This window comes from Diabrotica undecimpunctata, chromosome 3, assembly GCF_040954645.1.
Source record: "Diabrotica undecimpunctata isolate CICGRU chromosome 3, icDiaUnde3, whole genome shotgun sequence".
Taxonomy (NCBI): Eukaryota; Metazoa; Arthropoda; class Insecta; order Coleoptera; family Chrysomelidae; genus Diabrotica; species Diabrotica undecimpunctata.
This window is the reverse complement of record NC_092805.1, coordinates 10,310,271-10,326,271: the sequence shown is the minus strand read 5'-3', so window position 1 is coordinate 10,326,271 and position 16,001 is coordinate 10,310,271.

Sequence of the window (16,001 nt, the reverse complement as noted above, 5' to 3'; positions counted from 1 at the left end):
CGGGGCTCCAAAATCTGAGGAAGTGGTTCGGGCTCACATCGGTCGAACTATTCAGAAGCGCCGCAAACAAGATCAGAATTGCCATGTTAATAGCCAACGTTCGCAACGGACAGGGCACTTGAAGAAGAAGAAGACCAGACACATCGGATCATCCAAAGAGTTATTATCCAAATTGTACAAACTACGCATTGCAGGTGCAGTTAATATATCATGTTTAATTGCCTTATTCAACAAATCAGTGCATGATCTCTTAATTGATTTTCTGAGAAAAACAAAAATAAATATTTAGCATAAAAAGCTTAAAACATTTTGAGGTAGTCACTTAAATACAGGTGATACGCACAAGCACATAGGTACTATTTAAAAATAGATATTTAATATAACATTTAATGATAATTCAGAAATATTTTGTTAATAAGATCTGTGGCTAATGAACATAGTTCGAAGCCAAACCTCTCCATACACACAATATATAATCTTGTGCTAATGTTTTGGCTACACTTTTGGCTACACATGTACTGTGTCTTGCCTAGTATGTCCGTACGATGTTAACCGTTTTTTCTCGTTGTCATGGATAATGGTCCTCTTAATATAACTGCTTTATTAAAGTCATTTCTAACAATATATTTTCTGGAAAGAGTGATGTTTTGATTGCATCCATTTCGACAGTTTTTAATCTTAGTATGTAACGATCAACAGATAGTTGAAGATGCAGAATATAATTAAAATGTTCCATCAACATCTAAACAAAGTTGTGTACTTGCAAGATCTAATTTAAATTCCACTGTTGATTCATCTGAAATAAAAGTGAAATATTGGACAATCCTGATGGTGACGGTAGTGTACCTATACGTAAAAATGTTGTAAAACAAATTTCTATTTGGGGAAATCTCACAAATACACCTACGAATTTTCACGTAAATATTTTATCTCTTCTTTCTGATGAGAATATAAGCAAAATCTGCAGTAGTTCTTCTGAGGAAATATATGACCTCTTTGTCGATGATAATACTATAGATTTTCTTGTAGCCGAGACCAATCGCTATGCAAATCAAAAAATAAACTTACAGCAGCTTAGTAGGACTTCTCGAATGAAACAGTGGAAAAATACTGACAGAATTGGGATAAAAAATATTTTTGGAATTATTATGTGGATGGAGTAGTAGGACGATTATACTCTAACATGGTTAGCGCAATCAATAATATCCCGCAACAGATTTGAAATTGTACTTCGAATGTCTCATGCAGCAAATAATGAGACTACAGTACCTGGAAACAGACTTTTTAAAGTTACGTCATTCGTAGACCTGCTTTTACCAAAATTTCAAGCTAGAACCCCCCAGGAAAACGTTTGTATAGACGAAACAATAATTATATTCAGAAGTCGCTTAGGTTTTCAACAATGTGTACCAAATAAGAGACACCGTTATGGTGTACACGTTTTTAAACTGTGTATTTTGAATGGATATACATGAAATATCCAGATATATTGCGGAAAAGAACATACGTCAGGTGTAATCGTAGAACTTAACGATAACACGTGGTTGTGAACTTAATAAATCCTCTTAATTAGTCCTTTTTGAATGCAATCGCAAAAAAATGGCAGTAACACACAAACAAAAATCAAAAAAGATGTAGGACGAAGCAACCAAACAAAAAGTCAACCACGCCTACGAAAGAATAAGAAGACGCAACGAATTTTTAGTAGAGGAAAAAAAAACACATAAATTCAACAGAAGTTGCTAAAATCATCAAAAAAATAAAAGGAAACAAAGCATCAGGAACAGAAGACATCCACAATATCGCACTCAAGGAACTACCGAAGAAAATGGTAGTGCAACTACACTACATTTTCAATTTTTTCCTAGAAAAACTGCATTTTCCAAACAACTGGAAACATGCAAAAGTCATCCTTCTACTAAAACCAAGGAAGGACGGAAGAAGACCAAAAAACTACAGGCCACTATCCCTCCTGGAGTCTTTAGGAAAAATATTGGAAACGATCATCTACAGGAGACTGGTGAACCACGCAGAAAGATGAAGAATTATCCAAGAAGACCAATTCGGATTCAGAAGAGAAAGAAACTGCGAACTACAGCTACGAACAGTTGTCAGCAATACGAAGATCTGCTTCAACAGAAACCAGAAAACTGTAATGGCCATCCTAGACATCGAAAAGGAATTCGACACAGTCTGGAAGAAAGCCCTCATTTACAAGATGGACAGAGCTAGATCGCCACATTATTTAGTTATTATATGTGATTCGTATTTAACTAATAGAATTTTTTAAAATTTACTTAGATGTAAATTGGAGCTGGAAGGTCAGATAATAGACAAATGATGGAGTTCAAATACTTAGGCATAACATTATCTAGCTACAGAAAGCTCTAAACTGAAGTGAAAGATCAAGTGAATAGAGCAAAAAGAGCCGCAGGCTGCTTAATTATAACAATATGGAGAAATAGAAATATCGGGAAAGAAACGGAAGGCAGAATTTACAAAACAGTCATCAGACCAATAATGACATACGCGACAGAAACAAGACCTGACACAGAAATGATAAAAAGGTTGTTAGAAACAGCTTAGATAAAAATACTTCAATACATCAATAGAAAAATTGATGGTTAGACACTATGGGACAGAGCTAGAGATAGCTACAGATATACGACTTAGATGTAAGTTGGAGAACATCAAGAACTGGGTAAGAAATAGAAGAGTAGAATAAAACGATCATATTATAAGCCAAATGACAACAAATAGAGTAGTAAAGACGGCAAGAGACGGTTCCCCAATAGGAAGACGATCAGTAGGAAGACCACGAAAACGATGGAAAGACAACTTACTTAAGGCACACAGAAGAAGAACTTTTTAAGTTTCAGCGGACCAAAAAACGGGCTAGGGATGCTTCAGGGCAGTATCCTATCGCCCATATTATAAAATATTTTGTTTAGGACTTACCAACAGATGCAAAACAAACATATAGCACTATATGCAGATGACACAGCCGTCTACACATCAGGAAAAGTAGATAGAAGGATCGTTCAGACGTTAGAAAATCACTTGGAGAGGATCTCAGAATTCACGGACAAATCAAAAGTCAATATAAATGCTGAGAAGGCACAATTCATTATCTTTACACAGCAGACCAGCCCACCAGTAGTCGACCTTACGATGAGAGGAAACGTCGAAGAAGGCCTTCGAGATGTGGTTATATCGTAGAATGCTCAGAATATCATGGGTTTAACACATTTTAAACAGAGAAGTCTTGAACAGAGTAGGTCAAGGTGAAGGCGACTTAATAAAGATGATAAAAAAGAAAAAACTCGAATATCCGGGGCATATAATGAGAGTAAGCAGATACAGGATAATGCAGTTGATACTCAACGGAAAGATCGACTGAAAAAAAATTGGTAGGAAGAAATACTCATGGCTCTGAAACCTTGGTCAATGGACTGGCTTATCAGCAGATGAATTATTACATGCCGCGCAAGATCGAGAACGATATCGGCAAATCGTCATGGAAGCTAGCCAAGCCTAAAACTTGGGCACGGTACTCAAAGAAGAAGAAAAAAGATTTCTTTTTGCGGCCACATTTAAAAACTTTTAAAACTTCTGTAGTGAATTTGGAAGATCTTAGACAAAGATTGGAGAATCATATTGAAGAATTAAATAATACTCCGTGGGACCTTAACAATGTTATGTTTTAATGAGAAGAATTACGTTATGTAGAGAAGTTGGTGGTGGACAGATACAGCATCTTCTTTGATTTAATATTGTTACTTATAATCTTTTTGATTTTTAATTAAAGTTCTGTGTTAAAGCTTTTGACTGATTTTTTTATGGTTTGTAATGTTAATCAAAATTTAATTGTGGATCGCTTATAATAACTCTATGTTCTAAACACTGAAGGATATGAAAAGTCTCAAGAAAGAAGGGTATTTTAACTAAGATTCATAAAATATATAAATGTTATAAAATTACATTTATTAAAATTTTTATTACCTTAATAATCTTGTTCTATAAGTTCTCAACAATTTGGGAGACACCTGGAAAGTCGGTCAATATATCTATATTTCACAGTTGTGCCACGTATGCTATATTATCTTGTTTTGTAACCTAAATAATACAGGGCAATGAAAGTTTATTAAATATCACCATACTTAGTATAAATAGCATAACTTTTATTAGTTGTTTAAGTATTTTGAAGCTTATTATGATGATTTATAACAGTTTGAAATAATATTTATTATTTGGGAATGTTGATGTATAATTATATAATAGAAAAAATATTATTTAAAGATTATTATGTAGTCTAAAAAATATATGGAATAAACCTGTTCAAGGTCTAGGTGGTATTGATTCGCTTTGTAATAAAGTTAGGGTAGAGCTAATTTTTATATCTATAATTTTGAGACATCTGTCTGCCCTAATTTTTGGTTTTGGTTTTCTGATCATCTCTCAGATGCCGTAATTCTACCAACGGCCACGTTTACTATTTTTCTCCAATCTTGCCAGTATTGTGCAAAATCTTTTATTGATTTACATAGATTACTCGTTACTACATCTTTCCACCTCTTTCTTGGGCCACCAAATGACCTACCTTCGGGCCTTTCCCAGAAAATTATATTTAGTAGTCTTTCATCATTGGCACTTAGTACATGTCCTGTTCATCTTATACGATTTGAATCTATGGAGACAAATTTCAATCAATCAGTTTATAATGTTCTACGCCGTCTTCTGATTTCTAATCTCCATTTATCTCGGCCGTTCCAAAGGTTTTTTTAACTCCCCGCCCATTAAGTCTTTATCGATTCGTTCTCTTCAATTTAATCTCGATCTACCTTGCTTTCTTCCTTAATGCGGTGTCCAGTTCAATACTTTCTTCGGATTTCTGTGTTTATCCATTTTTTGGAAGTGTCCATACCATCTTATTTGATTTATTCTGATGTCCTCTGTTATATTGTGCTTAACACTCATAATTTCTCGTATTCTATCGTTTATAAGTCTGTCTAATCTTGATTTTCAGCCGCTCTTCTCCAGAAGTCCATTTCTGTTGCTTCTATTTCTGTTAAGTTTTTTTCCTTTCAGTAGCCATATCTTACTTCCATATGTAATAATGCTTTTTCATATATTCGAGGTCTTCATAGTCTTGGACCACCACTTTGTGGTCATCTGCAAAACTCAATGTGTATAATATTCCGTCTTTTAGAGGAATTCTCATGTTTCTGCATTTTCTTTTCCACGTTTTCTATGGAGACAAAAAGTCAATTATAAAATATTTTAAATTAAAATTTTGAGATAATCGGGTCATACAGACGAATCGCATTAACTTCACTGTAAATGATCCAGTGGATTGATAGTTTAAACCCTGGCCAGAAAATAAAAAGGCTAATCTAGTAATTGAAAGCTAAATGGAGATCCTATGTAGACTAGATTGTACTGGTATATTGGATCGAGCTATTGATGAGCAGTACGGCAAGCGATTGGGACTTATGTCTCAGTGTTATTATTGTTATTACTTCAGAGATCCCTTAAATTTCATAAAAAATAGCTACGTTGATTAAAATTACTTATTTCTTGTCGAAATTTTGCCAAATACTTCTAATAAAATAATCTTAGACGAATTAGTTAATTTACAGTATCAAAGCAGTTTCCAAGCAAGTTTATATGATAATAGATAACAATTTAATATGTGACACATTTGACCGTTACTTGATCGAAATATACGCATGGAAATACAATAAACACTGAAAACTTTTTTTTTCAAAACTTTTACAAAATTTATTATAAATTCTTAATAATACAGCTGTTTCAGCAGCGTGCCTTTCTAAAGTGATCTATTTTTGTATATGTTGTGCTGTCTAAGTGCTTTTTGTTTTGGCTGTTGTTGTTTAAAATACATTTGCCCTGTTGTTTGTTCTAAAAGCTGGTGTTATTCCTTTCTTTTTTATGTGTTTGGTTATTTTTGTTAATATCTTGCCTGTATATGTAATCGAGCAGAAGGTACTGTGTTTTTTCTCTGGTGGTAGTGGTGGTGATTTTGTTCAAAATTATCTTAGCTACATTTTTTATTTAAAACATTTTTTTACGACGTACAGATTATTGGTAAATTGATTTTTTTCTTTTTCTACGAGTGGGGTTTTAGGGAAAAGTTATGGGTAAAAGTGGTTCACTTTTTTGTATCTTTTTTCATCATCAGTGGTATAACAGCTCGCTATGAGCCAAAACCTTCTTCAGAACAATCTTCCTTTCGCCCCTATCTCTGGCAACTCTTCTCCATGCTTTAACTCCGATGGATTTAAGATCATCTATGTTATCTTGATATCTCAGTTCTTCCTCTGGCTCGTCTTTCCACTGGTCCTCTTCGGTCGAAAATTTTTCTGATCGTTGCATCTTTATCTCGCCTAATTACATGTCCTATTCATCGAAGGTCTGCTAAATTAATACATTTTACAACGTCAGGTTCCCGAAAACTTCTGTATAACTCAAAGTTGTAGCGGGATACCCCACAAACCCTGTTCTTGGACTCATCCATACATTTTTCTTAGAATTTTTCTCTCGAAACATTTAAGCAATTCTTGGTCGTTATGTGTAAGTGACCACGTTTCTGATTCGTATGTTAACACTGTTCTTATTAGTGTTTTATATATGATAACTTTAATTTATCTGGGTAGTTTTGGGGCCATCTGTTTCCTCAAGCCATAATAGCACTTATTGGCAAGCACTATTCTTCTTTTAATTTCTTCGCTGACATTGTTGTCTTTGGTCAGCAGCAAGTCCAGGTAGACGAAGGTGTCCACACCTTCCAGTTCCAGATCATCAATTAATAGTATAGGTATCTGGTTGCCTGATCTAGTACAATACATATACTTGGTTTTCTGTGCGTTTATTTTTAATCTTATTCTCAGTGCAGACGCCCTTAGTGATCGAAATGCTTCGATCAGAGATTATGTGGACCTAGCAATAATGTCTATGTCATCTGTATATCCGACTACTTGTACAGATTTATTAAAGATGGTGCCATTTGTATTAATATGACACTTTTGGATTACTTTTTCTAGTGCAAGATTAAATAAGAGACGCGACAGTCCATCTGCCTGTCTAAGTCCATTTTCACAATGGAAAGGGTTTTGAAAAGTCGTTTTTGATTCTGACTACACTCTCTACTCCTGTGAGTGTAAGTTCCGTTAGTTGAACAAGATGAAGCGGCATTTGAAATTCCACCATAGCCTGTAGAAGATTTTGTCTGTTGCCTTTATCTGCCTTTATTTTATCAAAGTTCATTTATTCGAGCATTTAACCTTATATCAACTTAGAATAGAATTCTAAGTCTAGAAAGTCTAAGAATAGAACGAATTAGAAAGAATATTTGAGCCTAAGATACTCCGCAAACTATTTAGAGCTATAAACGATCAAGGGCAGTATCGCAAAAAATTTAACTTCAAATTATACCAACTCTTTAATGAACCAGATGACGTAACTTTCTTTGAAAAACAGCGATTTATATGGGCCGGACACATAATACGAGTGCCTGACAACATGGTTGCTAAAAAAGCTAACGAAGGAACACCTACAGGAAGAAGAAGCGGAACCCGACCGCGAATTAGGTGGTTAGATGGAGTTGAGACCGACTTTAGTTGAGTTGAGACTAATAAAGATGACAATGAGACCTAATAAAACAATCATAAAGGCACAAAGAGGGGAGACAGATGAACTCATTATAAATAAAGGTGCAAAACTAGAAGATGCCTTATCCACAACGATGTCTAATCTAAATTCAAAGATGGTCTAATCTAAAGCAAAATAAATAACAATAAAAATAGTCTACACACACTTTTTGGTCTTACCCCTTTAACGGCTTTAAAAACAGTTTAAATTATCGAGCAATTTTTAAAATAAAAAATGCAAGGATTTTACCGAAATCCAAAAGAAAAAGAAGAAACTAAACCAACTCATTTCAATTAGCTAACAAAATAGTATAATTTAAATGGAAAAATCCTTCGAAACAAAAATCAATCAACAGCTTCAATGAACCAGTAAATCATCCTGTTGCGTACGTATCTTCTGTCATTAAGCTTGACCCTATTTCATTACGTCAGCGGCCAAATTACCCAAAATTTGTTCCAATCAGGCAATAGCCTCAAATTGGAGTGAGTAACGGAAACGGATAGAGATGCGAACCGACCAGAAACACAAGATAAACGAGGTGTCGTAGATCTATCTCATTGACGGTGACAAGCGGCTACAATTGAATTAATCACTAATCTATTCAGCCACTCTCTGGCCACGCAGTCAGTCCACGCGTGTTGTTTATTTCGCTTCCATAAATTCGCCTTAAGCTTTGTTGTGTTTGAATACAATGTCCTAGAGACGGGAACGGCGAGTATTTGCACTACTGTGTTGAGATTAACCGGAAATTAACTATACTTTGCAGAAAACCATACCAAAATGTCCTTATTTATTTCAAATATTAGATCATATTGCAAAATATTGTAATAAAAAAGCATAATATTGATCATAATCAAAACTTTAGCGAATATAGTATAAAATAATATAATGAGGAAGCGACGCGAGATGTTGAATCGAGCATAAATCCGAATAAACCAAATAATATATTATTAACTTATTAATGCCCAGCTAGTTTCGATCGTACTACTAATAATAGTCGTCCTTATAATTTTTTTTACGAATTAAGTGCAAATAAAATTATGTCCATGCTGGAAGAAAGAAACCTTATGGAGTCGGCTTCCAGTGCAGATATTTTCCTAGTACCTCCTGACCCCACTGAACAGACTGATAAAGATAGTTGAGATAAAGATTATGGATGAACGTTCAATAACCTAAAAAAAATGTTGGATGCGGAATCAGAAGCTATAATTCATCAAGAAGAAGAAAGAAGGTTCGACCTAGGAAATATAAATCTATTCGAAAAAGATACAGATCTTTAAAATGTGACACAAGTTCAGGAAGAAGAAGATGCGGAGAAGATTGAGATGGAAACAGAAATAAAGACACACAATGAAGAAATTCAAGATATTCAAGTGGTACCTATTGAGATTTGTGCAAAATCTTCTTTATTTTATTCACGACCACTCACTACTTTACAGATCTTTGATTTTTTTGAATAAAGAACTTTTAACAAATATTGTAAACGAGGCGTTATTCTCTTCAAAAAGGTGCTACTTAAGAATTTGGAGTAGACGAGTTTAAAAGCCTTTATAGGGACTTTACTATAGTGTATTTTTATGTATGAGAGAGTAATAAAACAATAAATTATGTATGCAAATCCCTAAACTGTTGATACGGGTGACTCAATGAAAAACAGATATTTGTCAACAAGTTTACAGAAGTATATAGGAAAACAATTTTAAATTGAGTATGACCACCAGGTATAAAGGTTGGAGCAGAATAGAATACAATAGTTGTGAGGGTTACTAATCCCTGAATAAGGTTGCCAGTGTCGGAGTGATGGAGGTTAACAGGTACTAATGAATTTGCAAGAAATGTAAGATGTTTATTTTATTGGTTATATATAACCAATAAAAGTTTAATAAGTACCTACCTATTTGCAAAATAAAGTTTAATTCTTTAGATAAAATAAAACGTTTTATTTTATCTATTTGCAAAATAAAGTTTAATTCTTTGCCTATTTGCAAAATAAAGTTTAATTCTTTAGATAAAATAAAACGTTTTATTTTATCTGAAATGAGTGCATTCCACGAAGTAAGGGTTTCAACAATCAAACATTAAATTCTTTAATTCCAGAAATCTACGACAGTAATTGACTAGATAATTACCTTCTGAACTTATTCCACAGAAAATGTGATAGTGGGTTTTTCCATTTTGTATATAGGAAGGTCCAAGTGGCGTATTGAAAATTCTCAACAGTTCACTAAAAAGTAGGTACTTCAGTTGCAAGGTGCAGTTTATTGTGTATACTAGTGTTATGGAAAATTTGGAAGTGCCGAGTAAACGCCGAAAAATTGGTCCTCTAACAGTTAATGAAAAAACATTAATATTTAATTGTTTTAAATCATTTCCAGACAAACGTTTATGTGAAAGTGTTGATGAGACCGTTGAGTTAGTTAGCAGTACACTTGGTGTTGGGAAATCTACGATTTACAGAGTTATTAAAGAAGAGAAATGTGGTAGTTTTCAAATGCCACCTAATGCTCCAGGGAAACCAAAATTTCAAATAGAATATCATTTTAAAGAGGGACTTCTGACGGAAAGTGCATAAATTCTTCTTTAGACAAGAATTTCCAACATTGGATAAAGTTCTTGTCTCAGTTCGAGATGATAAGGATTGCCCAGAAATGAGTCGAAGTACGTTATGGAAACTTTTAAAGAAATAGGCTTCCGCTGGAAAAAGAATCCCAGAAAGTCTATTTTATTAGAAAGAAGCGATATTGTCATATGGAGAAGACATTTTCTAAGAACCATAAAGGAAATGAGAAACCAAAAAAGAAAAATATTTTATCTTGATGAAACATGGGATCAACGAGGGTCATACACCAAATAAATTTTGGCAGGATGAAACTGTTACAAGTCAAAGGCACGCTTTTGTAAATAACTTATCTACTGGTTTAAACCCACCATCAGGAAAGGGGAACGCAGGCTGATAATAGTACACATTGGCAGTTCAGACGGTTTTGTTGAAGGTGGTTTATTAACTTTTGAATCAACTCGTACCGGTGACTACCATGAAGACATGAACGCTGATGTCTTTCAAGAATGGTTCGAACAAATGATACATCTTCTTCCTAAGAACTGTGTAATAGTAATGGATAATGCAAGTTATCACTCCAGACTTATAGAAGGACTGCCCACAACCAAGTGGTTAAAAAAAGACTTGCAGAATTGGCTGAGTTCAAAAAATATTACGTACCATCCCGGATCTATAAGAAAGGAACTTTATTCGTTGTGTGCCTCTCATAAAGAAAAATTTAAAAAATACGAAATTGATGAAATTGCCAAAAATCGTGGAATGACAGTACTTAGATCCCCACCATATCATTTTGAATTAAACCCGATTGAACTGGTATGGGCTCAGATAAAGAGTGAAGTTTCAAGAAAAAATACCACTTTTAAAATTCATGATGTTAAACAGTTGTTTTTGGAGGCCGTAAATAATGTAAAACCTGAAAACTGGGAAAAGGCAGTAAATCACACTATTAAAGAAGAGGAAAAAATGTGGAAGCTGGACAATATTACTGATAAAATGATCGAGCCAGTTATTATAAATCTTGGTTCTGAAAGTTCATCTTCTGAATCTGATTTGGATTTGTAACAAGTAGCTGTAAGTTTTATATTAATATTTTTATTCATCTATTTAACATACCTTAGACGGTTTTAAAAAACTCTTTTTTCTCTTTTGTAATTTTTAAAAATTAAAAAAAATGTGAATTTTTTAAAACCCTTTTTAATGTAGGCCAGTCAGTTCTAATATAGTGTGTGATAAAAGAGGTCACTTTTGTTTACATACACATAACACTTTATAACACTGAAATAATTCATTTATTTTTTACAATTATTCAAAGTAATTTTTCAATTAATCTTGAGCACGCCCATGGAGTGGTCGGAGCTACCAGTTAAAATTATGCTAATTACTCTCTCGTTCATAAAAATAAACTATAGTTAGTGGGTACAGCACGAATACAAGAAGACGCATATACTTTGAAAGAATCTGATGACGTTAAAATATACTTATTTCAAGTAACATGCATCATAAGTGATTTAAAAATATTAGAAGATTCCTCCATTTTAAGGATCAACTATCCATAGATCGTTTAGACAAAACATACAACATTTTTCCGTATCTTGAAAGTATCTGCAATTCATTTACTGAACACACTGTATGGAAGCCGAATCTAGCGTGGATGGGGTCATGATACCATACTATGGGCATTATGGTATGAAACAACATATAAAAGGTAAGCCCATACGCTTTGGGTATAAATCGTGATGAAATCATAAATCTGGTTACCTCATAGATTTACCTCAAAAAGTCAAACTGCAATAATAAATCAATGCATAGTTCCTCATAATTGTAATGTTAAAAAATAATCAGGTCAATAACAGAGCTACGAGTACTGAACATGGCCGTCATCATCAGTCAATCGCTAAAGGCACATCGAAGAATTTCGATGTACAACAAATAACGCTGACATAAAAAATGACTACAGTGGTAACAAAAGCAGTGAATGTACTGCAGAGACTAGCAAACAGGATAAAATAAACAGAAATATAAATAAATGCACCAGGAAGAAGAAAACTAACTATTGATACATATCCACAAAGTTCTGTTCAGTTTTTTGATTTGTTAAAGGTTGATTAAGTTGTACACGTAATAGAGTACACATCATATACAATTTGCTTAAACTAAAGGACACTTAACCAAGGACAAAGATCCTTTCATGTACCATTTTTAAGCTTAAAATGTTTATTATTTTTAAAATCCTTTTACTAACTAAAAAACTTCATCTCCTATTTTACTGAAGTAAATTCTTATCTTGTAAATTAAAATTGAACGAACCCCGTTTCTGCAATATCTCTCGAAATTGTGCCTTCGCATTTTAGATTTTAAATTTAATAAATATCAAATTCACCTTAACCTTATATACCAAAGTTATCCACAAAGGAAATACGATTATTCTTAAAATATTTATATAACAAATTTCTAACGGAGCTGGTCCGGCTGTGACAAGATAAAGAGCATATATGCAGGATATATGGTAATCCATTTCTTTTTAAAATATCTTCAGGACCGGTCTTTCCGTGCACTTTTCTTAAAATAAACTTGAAATAAATCTGAACTTTTGTAACATTTTGTACATTTGTATTGATTATGTAAGATTTTTGTTTAATTTTTAGATTTACAGATAATTTTCTTCTTCTTCGGTGCGTATCGACCTTTGCATAGAACAACGTTGTAACTAACATTTTTGCCGAGTTGAATTACAGTGTTCTTCCTGTACAACTTTTTATGCTTTATTCACCAATATCGTTGGTATGACGGTAATTGTATTTATAAAAAAGATTCCGCATAAAGTTATAAAGTAAATATAAAAAAATATTTGAATTATTTATAAAATATCCGAGTAACTACAACAGATAAGATGTTAAAACAAATCCAATTTTCGTCGAAAAATACTGTATCGTACCATAGTGTATTAAAGTAATGATCTATTTCAAAAGCTACACTGTAACTATTGTTACAATTTTATTCGCCGCATTGACTTCGAAGTTTCGATATATTTACGCGGGTTTCGAATTAAAAATTTTATTGTAAGTACCCAGTTTTAATTACCTGCTCTTTGGGGAAATATCAACTGGTCAAATGAAATGAAAAATAATCCATAACTTTTTTTAATTAAATAATAATGGAAAATCTTTTATATAATTGACAGTATAATAAGGAGAATTACTTCATTAATGGAGTCTAATGTGGCTAATATAAACCTAGTAATACTTTTATATTACACTTCACACAGAAAATATGGTCTATATATATTTGTTCCATGGAGAGAATTTCTAATGAAAAATAAAAAAATTTAATTTGCCAACAAAAATGAAAATCAGTCATTATCATCAAAAATATCATAATCGTCATCATCATCACTGTCATCACCATTAATTGTTATTATGATTGGACTTATTTCGTTTATTTTATTTTCACGAATCCACCAATCTTCTATTAGTTTCTCGCACTTGAATATACAGTTGCACCACACTTCTGGAGTTACAATTGAAAGTGCCTTTCGCCAAGTTTCCCGTACTGCGTCGTCGCTATAACCGTTAGGCCCAATATGGTTGTCATAATATTGTTTTGCTATTCCCCATATATATTCGATGGGATTAAACTGGCAATGATACGGTGGCAGACGTAAAACTTGATGACCGTAACTTTCAATAATCTCATCCACAACAAAGGTTTTTGGTTTTGCGTGGATATTTGCCAAGCGTAATAATTCTGATTTTAAAATATGTTGTGTAAATGGTATATGTTCCTTTGTCAACCATTCTTTAATTTTATTAACAGTCCAAGAATTCGTTGGACTTTTGTTTAATACTTCAGAATGGTAAGGTGCATTGTCTAAAATAATTACGCTGAGATCACTTAAACCTGGGAGAAGTTTTTCATGTAACCATTTTACAAACATTTCTGTGTTCATATTATCGTGATAGTCACTTGACTTTGATTTAGATGAAAATATTAAATCAGCACCTTCTATAAAACCCGATTTCCCTCCTGCATGTAAAATTATGTGTCGCTTCCCTTCTCCATCAGTATGTTTGATAGACTTTACGTTATCATCTTGCCATATTCTCTTGGTTGCACCCCTAGAAAATATCCATGTTTCGTCTAAATATATAAAATTTGCCCTTTCTTCTTTTAATTTAGAATATTTTCTTAGAAAGTTAATTCTTTTATGCACAACAGAACTTCTTTCACAAAGGGCTTTTCTGTTATCCTCCTTTTGAAATTTGAAACCCAAATTATGTATCACTTGCCATAGACTTGTTCTGCCAATTTCGTCAAATTTTCTATCTTTTAATTCCGAGAGAATTGTATTTAAGGTCACATGTTCCTTGTTGGCTCGCATTCGATAAATGGTATCACGAATTTCAAATTTTTTTCCATCTGGAATATCTTTCGTTTTCAATGATAGGCGAGTTTTTCGGTGATCTTCTTTCGGCCGTTCATTATTGCGATTTTGTAATACTCTTCTTAGTTTGGTTTCAGTAATTCCTAGAGCATCACATACGCGTTGTTGAACAGACATTACCGATTTTAAAGGACCGCCATTTTCTTTTTCATCCGTAAAATACTTATGTACACTACAAATTAGACTATCTACATCTAACACACGTCTAGGCATTTTTAAATATTTTCACCAAACATACAATGTCAACACTGGCAAAGAATCAATTCAACTGCAATATTGTAACAAATTTATACCTACCCTAATGTTATTTTAATGTATTTTAAAATATACCATTAATGCAGTTTTTACCTAATTTTGTGGGAAGTCGTTTACTGCAACTGGTTATCAATAAGTCATTAGCATAATTTTGTTAATCCGAACCCCGCGTAAATATAGCGAACCGACTATAGCTCCAAAATACTATTAAGCTTCATTCTAAATTGAATACTTGGATGAAACTTGGCCTAGGATTTTCCAATTTTGATTTAAATATTGAGGATGCGCGTATGCACCCTTGGCGCATAACGGCATCAGTTACAAGTGTAATAGCTTTTCGTAACTGTAAGGTGGTTTACATTACATAAATAAGAACTAAAAATATTTGTTTGTTACACAAGTTGTCAATTTTTTTTATTTCCAAATTATCTGTCTAGCCTGAAATTTTGTTTTTTTTTTATACAGTCAATATGAGTTAACCAAGTACTTCTGGAATGTCGTTAGGCCAGAGCGAGAACGAGAAGCCACCATTCGGACCTTTGACTGCACAGGAGATATCTGATCGAACACGAGCTTTGACTACTAAGGAATTAATTGCATGTCTTGATAAAGATTCAGATATAGAAAATGCAGATGAAGTAGAAGTTACATATATCCCTCCTAATGTTGATGGAATTACTGATGATTATGATAACCTCATTCAAGAAGATAATATTAATGCAGCATAAATTGCTGGAACATATGAAATTTACGTTCCGAGAGCAAGTGATTCTGAAAAAGATGATATCCCACTCAGTAAAATTCGCAATAAAATGCGAAAATCTAATCAAAATAAATCGAAAATTTTACTAAAATGGGAAACAAACACTACTCAAGCATTCTCGACTCAGCCTGAAAGTAATAACAATCGTTTATTAGAGAACATCAAAGTTAACCATGGAGGAAAGTCGCTCATCGAAATATGATCATTAGTTTTCGATGATGAAGTCACAAGCCAAAATATACATTTTTTAAATACTTATGCAGCACAAAACAATCGTCACAAATTCGATATGAGAATGAAACTGAACTAACCCC